This window comes from Protopterus annectens, chromosome 9.part0 (genome assembly GCF_019279795.1).
Source record: "Protopterus annectens isolate FY-2018-M chromosome 9.part0, PAN1.0, whole genome shotgun sequence".
NCBI classification, from domain to species: domain Eukaryota; kingdom Metazoa; phylum Chordata; order Ceratodontiformes; family Protopteridae; genus Protopterus; species Protopterus annectens.
Window position 1 is genome coordinate 404327707 of NC_056743.1, and position 12664 is coordinate 404340370.

General features: G+C 38.7%; 1 protein-coding gene across 2 annotated transcripts in view; it reads right to left on the bottom strand.

Annotated features, from left to right (window-relative positions):
* CCAR2 (cell cycle and apoptosis regulator 2) overlaps positions 1 to 3978 on the bottom strand; it is a 2452621-nt gene extending 2448643 nt beyond the window's left edge. For both annotated transcript variants that reach the window (XM_044082935.1, XM_044082934.1), the window contains exon 1: positions 3891 to 3978. The gene's annotated coding sequence lies outside the window, so the exon portion shown is untranslated. The remainder of the gene's footprint in view (positions 1 to 3890) is intronic.
* Positions 3979 to 12664: the final 8686 nt, after the last annotated feature.

Sequence of the window (12664 nt, forward strand, 5' to 3'; positions counted from 1 at the left end):
CTCTTTTTATAGGGATGATAGGAAGTGATACAAAAGGTTGAAGTTACTGAAGGAGGAACAAAAAGTAGGGTTGGAAGGAAACGTGTGTGCTATGTTTGTGGTTAACTGAGATGAGATGCTAACTGGTTGGGTCTATTAGATGGGAGTAGTTTGGTAGAGATAAATCTAACTGAAAGGTGGGTGGGTGGAAATGGGGGTAGGGGAGTGGAGTGAGGACGAATGGAGTGGGTTGACCCTCTAGCTCACACTGGGCAGAAGAGAAAAAAAAAACTCACTCACGCAGCCAAGAAAGATACAGGTCAGTGCAGCAAACTGAAGCCAGTATGTTTTCTTAAAGTTACTGATATCTGCAAAATTTAGACAATTTAAGTATTTTGTTTATGATGTTACTCCCTTACTACTCGTCTTTTCAGTGGAGAGAGAGAAGAAATTAAAGGAAATGTTTTTCTGAGTGTATGGAGGAAGCCTAGAAGGTAACGGCAGAGTTAGTGTGTGCCACTTCACTATTACTAAGAAGATTCCAGAAAGTTGTCATTTTGATGTTGGAATTTTAAGTTTTCCATTTTTTTCTCTCCTTTGTTGGTCCGCAATCTGGTGAGGGTTCCAGGTAGGATGCTTCCTTATGGGATTCTTAACAAATGCTGGAAGAAGGATATGTTCAAGGCAGAATAATTAGCAAGGGGAGATGAATTTGGTATATACACATTGTAGAAATTAATTGAATGAAGCAGTGTTGAAGGTCAGAAAGTGCAGTAGGCCAGGGGCCATTAAATATGAGCAAGGATTAACGGTATGTAATTACTAATAATGCAGACATAATACAACAGATAAAAGGCAAACAGAAAATCAGAACATTTCAAACTCAATGACCCAATGAAATATTATACTCAATAACAGTTTTAAGATGAGTATAACTACAATATCAGTATTTATAATGTTTTTAATTCTGATGCCAGTCAATAATTAAACAAGACAGTTCATGTATTTTGGCAAATGGATACGTTTAAAGGGCACATTAATCCAACCAGATGCTCCAATAAAGCTGAACAAAGCAGGCAGAAGAAGCAATACTTTTAGCAGGAAAGTAAAGTACACAAAAAATACAAACACTGTTGTGCACTCTGTGCCAAAAATATATCAGTAGCGCAAAACATTGAAATAACAGTAGCTCAAAATATATACTGTAATGTGCTTAGAGAAAAAATTATATCAGTAACTCAAAACCAGGTGTAAATTATAACAGCTATACACTGTAGACCTTACAGCTCACTGTACAATTGCCCCGCAGTTCTTGGGCTTTCTTACAATCTGTTCAAACTCTAGTATGGATCGCCTTAACGCATTCACACTACTACTTGTCATAAAATGTTAAACACTTGACTAACTGGTGATTGAACAATGGAGAAATGACCACAGATATGGAGCAACAGAAAACAATGGGGTTCAGAGAGTGTCACGAGAAAGGGAATAGGACTTCTAGGACAAAGACTCATCTCTGGAAGGGGCAAGTGTTTCGTCTGAATATGTATGTTAAAAACTCATACAAACAGCAGCAATGCATATTCCCTTTACATCCTGGGAGAAAGATTATATTTGCAGAAGTGGTTATCGAGTCAGATTTGTGAATATTTGTGTGGAGGGTACCAATGGTGTGACCCACACATACCTTTAATGGCCAGCAGTCCTAGTTAGCATAGTGATGCAGATCCTAGGAGCAAAACTCCGTCCCAACCATACCTAGGTGGTACACTGGTTGCCAAAGGTGGGATGCAAACCTATCTTTGACCAGCATAGTCCTCATATTTGGGAGCAAGTGGTGCCCATCCATTACATCCCCTCCCAACTGCAAAATGCATAGGCGATTTCACCCAGATTAACCAACCAGAAGGTATGCAAATCAGGGAGAGTTGTTAAGAGGTGTACAAAAAAAAAAAAAAAATTACTAAAGGGTTCGCATCTAGAAATAAAAGAGGTTATAGTGACCCTCCACTCATCACTCATCAGACCCATCACAGAGTACAATGCCCCATTTGGGATGTATCTCAAGACACTTCCAACAGCTGGAAAGACCACAAAAGTACTTCACCAAGAGGATTTCTGGCCTCAAACATATGTCCCATGCAGCCCGACTGGAAAAACTCCAGCTGTACTCAGTCGCATATCGCTTACTCAAAGGTGATCTCTGCCTGACTTACAAAGCCATGTCCAACTCAGAATTGATGGACATGCTCCACCTAAAGAAATCCAAGTCACTGCGAGCCACTCGCTCTAGTGAGCTAAACCTCGCCACAACATTAAATAGAACATGCTGGAGGGACAGATTCCTGTCACAGAGACTCCCCATGCTTTGGAACAAAATTCCTAACTACATTAGGCAGATCCCCTCACTAACACCCTTCAAGAGAAACCTTGACGAGTGGATGGGTAACAGAGATTACACCCCTGGGATCACTTCACTGGCTTTTCTTGACAGAGGCTCAGTTAATTAATCAATGGGGAGGCGAAAGCGGACACACTCTGGCTAGGCTAATAAATGCCCTCGGGCATATAGGTTCATAAGTAGGTACTAGGCTATGAACCTAAAAACAAAAAAAAATACATTACATACAATGGTGCACAGTACAGCAGAATCTGCCTTCGTTTCATCACAGCACTTGGGTTCTCAGAGAATTGATAGACAGCCCATCATCTGCAGTCCACATGCACTTCCTGTGAGACTTGAACAAGGTCTCCCCCACTTCCTCCCATATTTTAAAACGTAAAAACCAAATACTACTAACATGCAATGCTGCTAAAATACATCATCCACTCCAAACCGAACTACCACATCAAGTGATCTAGTGCAGCACAAACTGGACCAGGGGGAGCTCGAGTCCACATACCTGATGATGTTGAAAGAGCCCCCACCCACCTACCCACATACACCTGGGGCTCCGTATTATGCAAACAAATATATCCGGCTACCAACATGTTGCATATGGAGTCTTTAAAATTTGAAATACTCTAACCCTGAAAAAACGTGAATACACTCAAATATGCAATACCACTTCTACGCTGCTGTAGAAAATGGTAGTCCTGCAAAAACGAAAACTTTGTTGCAAAAATTTATAAATAATTTTAGACTGACATTACTGTTGTAAATATTGCAGTAATGTTCACACAATCAAAGTAATGAAAAAAAAAATACATGAGCTACCAGTATGAACCAAAATAAAGATATACACGATAACGTCACTGACGAGCCAGCAATTCTACTCAAACTGGATCAGAAAAGCAAAGTGAAACTAAGGGAACTTGGGACAGAAAAAGTACCGCGATTTCAAAGCGGAACGTGGACCGAAACTCCAAAAAAGTGAAATGTGGCCTACTAATTAGTGCTTTCCACTATAACTGAAAATGATGTACAAGTCCAGAACCTCAATTGTGCTACCAGGTCATATCATCACATTACTTTAAACCAGAATGGGCGACAAGCTAGAAAAGACAACTCTACACGAGTTTCCAGATGCAAAAATCATCGCTGAATGACAAGAATTCTTAAGCAAAATGCATTGCCTTTATTACTGTCTGAAAATGCAACATGTCTACTTAAGAGTTGTAAGCATCCATTTCTCCAAAACCTCAACCTAGCAACAAAGGAAATGTACGAAAATGGATCCAAGAACTTAGTACCCCAACCCACGCAACTGCCAGAACGCACAGCCGGCCTCCTACTCCTTTCTACGGCCACTTCTAAATGGGACTAAAGTACCCACAATACATTCTGTAATGTGCTGGAATAAGGAACTGTGTTTTCTATTGCAGTTATTACACATCATATACCTGCCCAACCACAAACAGATCAGCATACCTAACTGTAACAAATAATGATACAAAAACCCAACTACTACCTGTAGTCCGTTCTCCGGCTGGATCCCAGGTCTCCACTGCGACGGAATCGCCGAGAGAAGGCACACTCAAGCCGAGAAAGGTGGAGAGTGGTGCGAAATGACGATACAGCGACAGCTATCGATAGGGAGGTCGCAAAACCACAAAATAAAATTGTGAGTGGTGGTGAGAGGGTGTGGATCATAACTTTCAACTGTCTAGACTTCCAAAGAATGTCCTGATTTTTGCCCGATATCTGTTCTGTGTTTCTCATAACATGTTTGTTTTTGGCAAATAATTGAGGATGGAAGTCTCTAAATAATGACATTTGAGTTTCAGACCACATCCTTTAAGAAAATGCAAACACTAAACATTTTATATCATAAACTTTTTTATAAGACCAATATTTAAAAACATGTCTCTACTTTAGGGCCTCCCCACCGTTATTTCTGGCTTTGTCCAGTTTTGTTAGGCTAAGAGGCTGAAAGTTATGTTAGCGGTAGAAAAAATATGCATACTACATTGAGAAGAAGAGAGAAAATTGGGTGCAAAATACAGAGTTTACTGTGGGAAACCGAATAAAGTGGCTGAAATTGGAGTTTTGGTACAATGTGTGTTTTACAAGGTACTGGGGCAAAGCTTTCAACAAATCGGTGACAAATCTCAACCATACCTCTCATCCTGTTAATTGAAAGAAGTCTAGACAAAACCAAAAATAATGGTACAAAGGCTAAAAAATCAGGGACAGATTTTAACTGTTGCACTTATAAACATAAAACGTTACTAGAATTACAGCTTTGTAACAGCATAAACAATTTTGTGAACTATATGAAGTCTTAAACACTGGGGAGCCCAACCTGGAGTAAGTAGAGACAGCACTGTGGAGAGTGAGGTTGGGGAAAGCAGCAGGCTAGATGAGGTCACAGCAGGTATGGTAAAGATGCTGAGTGAGATGGGGATTGGGGGGGACGGGGAATCACCGTCACTGTATTCAGTATCCTATAGACTGCTGAGAGGGGACCTCTGTCTGGTTTATAAGGCATCCTCAGATGCAGTACTGATGGACCTACTGCACATCCACAACTCATATGGTATCAGAATTACTCATTCCAGGGATGTAAACCTGTTCTGCAACGTAAACAGAATAGTTTGGAGACACCAGTAAATCTGTCACAGGTAGCCACTATTATGGATCCTTCCCCGTCTTCCCTATCCCTATTCAAGTGCAACTTTGATCTGTGGATGACAATAAAGAAATTTACCCCAGGACTGCCCACCTGTACTACTTATACTCAGAAGCAACACCTAAATGTTCTTCCTATTTTTAATTTCTCCAAGTCTTTTGGGTTTCTAATACCATCACGGGAATGGATCTCATTCCCAAGTCAAAGTACGATTAAAGTTCATGAAATTAGTACTGTTTCAATCTTTGATGTCAGCCAGAAGTACTCCACAGCACCCACAGTGTGCCCAGTAATGACTTCTGCGATTTGTACAGGGTTACATGTATTGGTAACATATCTAAATAGGATTGTACATTCTTTTTTACAAGACCCGTTGCACCTACTACTATTGGAACTGTCTGGGTATCTTTCTTCCACGTTGCTTTTGTTTCTGCCTGCAAATCCTGATATTTTATGACTTTGTTTCTCTCTGTACACAAGACACTGTAATCACTGGGTGTGGAGATTTCAATGATTAATGCTACTTTTGTCCTCTTTTCATGGACCACTATATCAGGGTTTCTAGCATCTATCTTTTGAACTGTTGGTAATGGGTAATTCTATGTGATGTAGACTTCATCATTTTCTATGATGCTTTGTGGCTAATGTTTCCAGTGTTTTTCAGCCACTTCAATACCATAATGTTTGCACAATCTCCAGTGCAATAGTCTTGCCACATTATTATGCCTTTTGGGATACAGTCCTTCTGCCATTAGTATGTCACAACCACCCATTTTATGCATTTTCCACATTTCTTGTCTTCTCATTTGGTCCCTCACCTTATATTCTTTCATTTGTTTTGTTTTTTTTGGCACATTCAGTTGCTGCCTGATTGTTATCTGCTTCTGGTTTGATTTCCATTCCTGCTTGACACCAATATGCTTCTGCTAGATTAAGCAGAGAAGTCATCTTAGATTTATTCTCCTCATGTTTCAAAACTTTCCCTACATTCGGGTCTTGTGAGGTCAGTAGATATGTGTGCAGTCCCATAATTGCAGATCTATGCATGTAGTAAATTTCAAGGAGGCCCATTCCTCCTTCAGAACGAGGAATATATAATCTTGGTATGCACTGATTTTTACAAATTATTTGGTGAGTATGAAGCATCCTTCTTGTTTTCCTGTCTAATCTATCCAGCACATTTTGGGACCAGTCAATCTCTCCAAAACTCTAAGTTACGACAGGAAAAGCAAATTGGTTTATAGCTTGAATTTTGTTCCTAGTTCTCAATGCTGTTTTCAGGATTAATTTAAGTCTCCTAAAGTATTCCTAAGTTTTAATCGCATTTCTTCATGTTTTATTGTTGATCCTTCATCAGTTCCCAAGTATTAATAAACTCCCTCTTGCTCAAGTTCTTTTATATCATATTCTTGTCCCAAACTGATGTTTTCTTGGCGCTGCAGTTTTCCTTTTTTAAAGGTTGCTTTTGCACATTTATCAAGCCCAAATGACATTCTTATATCATCTTAAAAAGTTTTGACAACCTGCAGTTGTGCTTTCATTTCCTCATCTGATGAGCTATACAGTTTTAAATCATCAACAAAGAGGAAATGAGAAGTATTTACACTTTGTTGTTTTCTAGGGGCCAAATTATAGCCGTGGCCTAAGCTGTTAAGTAAATAGCTTAATGGGTTAAGGGCAAGACAGAGCAGCAGCGGTGAAAAGAGCCCCTTTAAATTTTTATCCCTGGGATAATAATTTGTCCTTTATCGTGGCTTAATTGCAAAGTGGTCTGCCACTGTTTCATGGTCGCTGTAATGTAGCTGATCAGTGCAGTGTGTGTCTTATTCATTTTTAAGTACTCTTTTGTCCATGAATGTGGGATACTATCAAATGCTTTTTTGTAGTCAATCCATGCCATAGTTAGATTCTTCCCCTTTTCACAGTTCTCCACTATGACTTTATTTAACAACAAGTGATCCTTTGTTCCATATGACTTTCTTTTATTGCCCTTTTGTTCTATTGCCATAATTGAGTTTTCTTCTAAATGACTATAAACTGTCGGCATCAATTCCAGTGTATAGTTTATATGTTGTCAGAAGGCAAGTTTTAATTTTTAGGGTAGCTTGGAGGTTGACTCTTAAGTAGGAGCATTTTTTTTTCCTGTTGTCACCCAGGTTGGTGTCTGTTCGGGGTGCGCATGCAAATAGTTTTTACTCATGGCTAAATCTTCATCCAAAGATGTTAATACTTTTAACCAGAAGTTAGGTACTGCATCTGGGCCTGGGGTTTTCCAATTAGAGGCTTTTCTTAACTTTGTTTTAATCTCTCTGGCTGTTACTTCATCCCATTTCATATCCTGTACCTTTAAACTTCTTAGTCATTCTTTTATTTCTTCTATCCATTTAGCATCTTTGTTATGTTCCACAGGATCTTCATAAATACTTTTCCAAAATATATCTATTTCTAATTTTTTTGGTGGTGGTTCAATTCCTTTTACTTTGTTTCCCAATTCTCTATAAAACTTTTTTGGGTCATCAATAAATTGCTTATTTTGTACTTTTCCTTTATATTTATCTGCATATCTTCTAAGTTTTTCCACGTGTGCTGAGATTTTTAGTTTGTTTGTAGTAGTGCACGATAGATCCTGATCTGTTCTAATACTGCACATTGCTTTTAGCACGTCTATGTTTATAAGTTTTTTTTGTTGATCTGCTCCCTCTTTTATACTCTTCTAACAGTGACACTTCTTGTCTTAATTGCTTTATAGTTTTCTCTCTTCGATACTTCCATGATGGTATTCAATTTCTCCCCTTCCTTTCCTCACTGCCCTGAGTTCTTGTGGTAGAATTTATCAGTTATTAATTTAGCTGCACAGTTTGTTGCCTTACAGCAAGTGGTTCTCCAGTTCGATTCTCGGCTTGGGTTGGGAGTGCCTTCTGTGTGGAGTCTGCATGTCCTCCCCGCAGTCGAGTGGGCGTTCGAAAGACATGCATTAAATGGACGTGCCTTAGTTGAAGGTTGGGCGTTGGGCTGGCAACTCGACACCATAAAAACTAACTGCCAATTATTAGCGGACCGGAGTTCCGCTGTGGCGACCCCTAACCGGGAAAAGCCTAAAGACAAACAAACAAACAATTTAGCTGCACAGTAATATATCCTGTTTACTTCTGTTATATCCCATAGATCTCTGTGGACAGTCGTAATTACTGTGTTCATCTATTTTATCAGAATTCTGACTTTTTGGGTTTTATTGAACTTCTGTAGTCTATATCTTTCATTAATCTTAATATGTCTGTCTATCTTTATTAAATCAAGGAACTCTTCTCATAGCTCATTTTCTTCTAAACTGAGGGCACATTTTTTGCTTTCCATTTCTTGCAGGCATTCTATAGAAAGTTCTATAACATCTTCCTTGGCATATTCTCTTCAATTTCATCTTGTGACATCCATTACTCTGTCATATGGGAACTCACTGGGCTATCACTCCTCAACATTGACTGCATCTGAGTTTCCACAGTTCCATGTTCCTTCCCTTGCTGTCCAGCTTCAAGTGAACATTCATAATGGTTTCCTGTGGAGGGCTCCAAAGTATCTTCATATGGCACCTGACCAATTGCTTCCCGTTCCACTGGTTTCCCCTTATTCTGGATGTCCATTGCTCTATTCTGTTGTGGTGCTTTCTGGATTAGATTTTCTACACTGAATCCTTCCCTTCACAGGTACTCCATAACCTCAATTTATATTTCTTTAACTTCTCCATTACTAATCTCCTTTTCTACTTTTCTTCTTTGTCTTCTTATTTTTTGTATTGTAAAGTTTTCCATGTCTGGATTCCTTTGCCTGTATTTCTCTTCGAATATCTTTAGTGCTGCTCTTTCTGTATTGGTTAGTTTTGCTTTCACCTTATTTATTTATATATTTATTTATTGACATTTGTTAACCGGGTTTGTCCAACTGGGCTTGTGGCCCATTTTCAGTGGTGACCCGAGGAGAAAAGCTCCAGTAATACATTTTAAAACAAGTACAATTTTAAACAATATTGATATAATAGCAGTTATAGCAAAATGATTCACATATGTTGGGTTACATGCATAAAGTTAAAGTTGCATTAAAAAGAAGCTAAGTAACAATTTTACATTGATATAGTTAAATAGGTCGACAATAAACATTTTTTGTTTGTATAAAATTGTGCAAATGCATAGTAGACACATTGGAGAGAGAGGTATAATGAGTTACTAAGTATGGTCCTTTTGAGGGTACATAAAGGGAAGGAAGACTAGGTAGGGTCATGGCAAGGGCAGATTCTGGAATTGAAAAAAATAAGCTTTTAGTTCATTTTTAAAGTGTGAGGTGTGGGAGATTGAATGCAAGTCAAGGGGAAGTTTATTCCAAGCATAGGCAAGGGAGTGTTTGTAGAGTAGCTTGCCTACTGACTTTTTTGGGTGGTAAATATCAAGTAATTGTTGGTTAGAAGTACGGAGGGTCCAGGATGGGATGTAGATGGAGACTAAGGAAGATAGAGATGGACAGAAGGAGGGTTTATAAAGAATAGAGTGTAGCATATGAAATTGATAAGATAGCAGAAACTGGGGAAGTTCAAGCCATTGAAGAGAGTTTAAAGAAATGCAGTGGTGTGAGTTGTATGGGGAGTTAGTAATGAATCTGGCTATTTTATGGTAAGTCTGTTGCAGTTTGTTTAGAGTGGAGGCCTGGATATTGGTAAGAACTGGAGTGGCGTATAAGAGGGAGGGGAGGAGGAGTGCCTGGCCCAGGGTAAGTCTAGATTCAGGGGTTAGGAATTTTTTGTTCCGATATAGCAGACCTAGTTTCTGGTTTATTTTTTTTATACATTGGAGTATGTGTAGGTTGAACTTGAGTTCGTCATCGATAATGACCCCTAGGAATTTTGCGTGGGTGTCAGGTTGGATGTTTGTATTGTTAGATGTAATAAAAAAGGAGGTTTTCTGATGAGAAAGAGAACAGGGAAGGAAAAGTAGGAGTTTGGTCTTTTTGGGATTTAGGATCAATAGGTTGTGAGAGAGCCATTGTTCAATGGATAGTAGGGCCTGTTGGGTCAGGGAGTGTAGTTCCGGAATGTTATTTGAGATGGATATAAGTGTGGAGTCGTCGGTATACTGAATAAGGGAGAATTCTTTGCATGAGCTGTACAGATCATTGGTGAAGATGTTAAACAAAAGGGGTCCCAAGATGGAGCCTTAGGGAACACCAGTGGAGATGGGAAGGAAAGGTGAGGAGGATGAGAGCCATTTGACAGATTGTTCCCTGCCAGACAGGTAACTATACAGGCAAGTGTGGAGGGGGATAGGTGGAGATTTGCGAGTTTGGATAGTAGTAGAGGATGAGATACAGTATCGAAGGCTTTGGAGAGATCTAGGAAGAGACAGGAAATTAGTTTATTGTTGTCTAGGGCCTCTGCACTGATATGAGTGAAGGAGAGGAGGGCAGTGGTGGTGCTGTGGTGAGGACGAAATCCATGTTGGGTAGGGGTAAGTAAGTGGTGTGTGAGGAGGTGATTCAGAAGCTGTGAGTGAATAAATTTTTCTAATATCTTGGAGAGGGGGGACAGAATGGCAATGGGTCGGTAGTTTGAGTGGAGTTTCCACCTTTATGAATAGGGATAGTGAAGAAAGATTTCCAAAAGGTGGGGACAGTTGATTCCAGAATAGATCAATTAATTAGTATAGATACAGGATAGGCAATTGAGTCAGCAGAAAGTTTGAGGAATGTAGGGGATAGATTGTCAGTGGAAGGACCTTTGCATAGATATTACACCATATTAAATCTCTTTTTCTTTCCCATCCCCATATTTCTTCTTCAGATGTCTCCTGATCTTCCTGTTTCTTCTTACTTTGGAGACTTGTTCCATCACGCTGTGATGTAACCTGTGTTAGACCTTCAATACCAAATCCTTCACTTTGCAGGCACTCCATAACTTCAACTTCTATTTTTTTAACTTCTGCTTTACTAATCTTTTTTCTATATTTCCTCTTCGTGATATTATTTTTTATTGTGAAATTTTACATATCTGGATGCCTTTTCCTGTATTTCTCTTCAAATATCTTTGGAGCTGCCTTCTTTATATTGATTACTTTGGCTTTCACCTTTCATAAATATTGCACCATATCAAATCTCTCTTTCTTTCCCATGTCCGTATTTCTTTTTATACTTTTCAAAAATCTCTAGGTTTGTTGTTTATATTTTTACACTTTCTTAGATGCTTCTTTTTTCCAAACAGATCAAAGTTTCTTGGTCTGTATACTGTTGTTCACAAATCTGTTGTATTAATGAACACACATTTTTATTTGAGGCTTCTGACAGTTTTTCTTGTGGAAGTATTCTTCTTTCCTTTAATTTTTCTCTTAATCTTTTTGTATATTTTGTGTCTGGAAATTTTGGGCTTTTTGCATAATAGTAACAATACATAATTTATTTCTTATCCTCAATAGTCCACTCTATCATCTTTATGACTCTTCTTTGGCCTATCAGTTTTTGTAAGTTTTGTGGACTGCTACTTCCTTCTACAAAAGGGGAGCCATCCTCCCCCCTGAGCATGGCCAGGCCCCACTGTAGGAATGTTTCCATATTTTGAGGATTCTACACTGTCATATTTTTCAGTCCTGGCACCAGTGCACCAGCCAGGATTGGACACTTTTTTATCCTGGGTCTTGTGCACCCAGCTAACTTTTTAATTTTTGGCCTACTTCTGTCCAGGATATATGCTATATAAATACAGTCTATATATCAGTGTCATCATTGTGAGATTTTGTGAAAAACAGGGCCACCTCATGAAGGTACTCACCAAGACTTGAGGATAAATATAATTTCAGCAATACTACTCTCCTTTCTTGCTGACTTATCATCTCTCCATTTGGACGCTTTTTTCCTACAATATGGCCCTATAAATAGTCAGCAGTATTACTCTAGAATAAATCACCAAGAACTAATCACAATCCTATGGAATTGGGTAAGGGCAATTTGAAATAATGGAATAATTGGCCAGGTTTACAATGGCCCACAAGGGCAGTTAGCCTAGTACTCAGCTATGACCCTATAAATATGTTTTTTTAACACCTTTACTAAATAATCACAAACATAGGCAAACGTACATTAGTAGGAAAGAAAACAAACCATACTAACATTTTTTCCATTTACATACATTATAGATCCCATGTGTTTTTTCTTCATAACTATCATCAGTCCAAGATTACATAAATTGTTCAGTTCCTGCCTTTTCTTAAATCTCACCCCTCCTCCTAAACATTATTCTGCATGTATTGTTCCCACAAATCCCATTTATTTTGGTTTTATTTGTACATTCCTGTTCTAAAGATTCATTTTCCAGTTTTATTACCTTGTTTACAAAATTCGGCGCTTCATATACAGTTGGTTTAGATATTGGTTTCCATTTTCTAGTAACTCATTTTTTGGCAACAAACAAAATAAAATTTTAGCAAGGCTTTACTATGTCTAGGCAATTCGTACCCTTGTATCCCAAAATAATCCTTTTCTTAGTTGCAGCCATTTGTTCACCCAATATTTCTGACAGAGTCCTCTTTGGGGAATGTTTAAAATCTGCCAACTCATCACACTCCCAAAACATATGTTCCCAA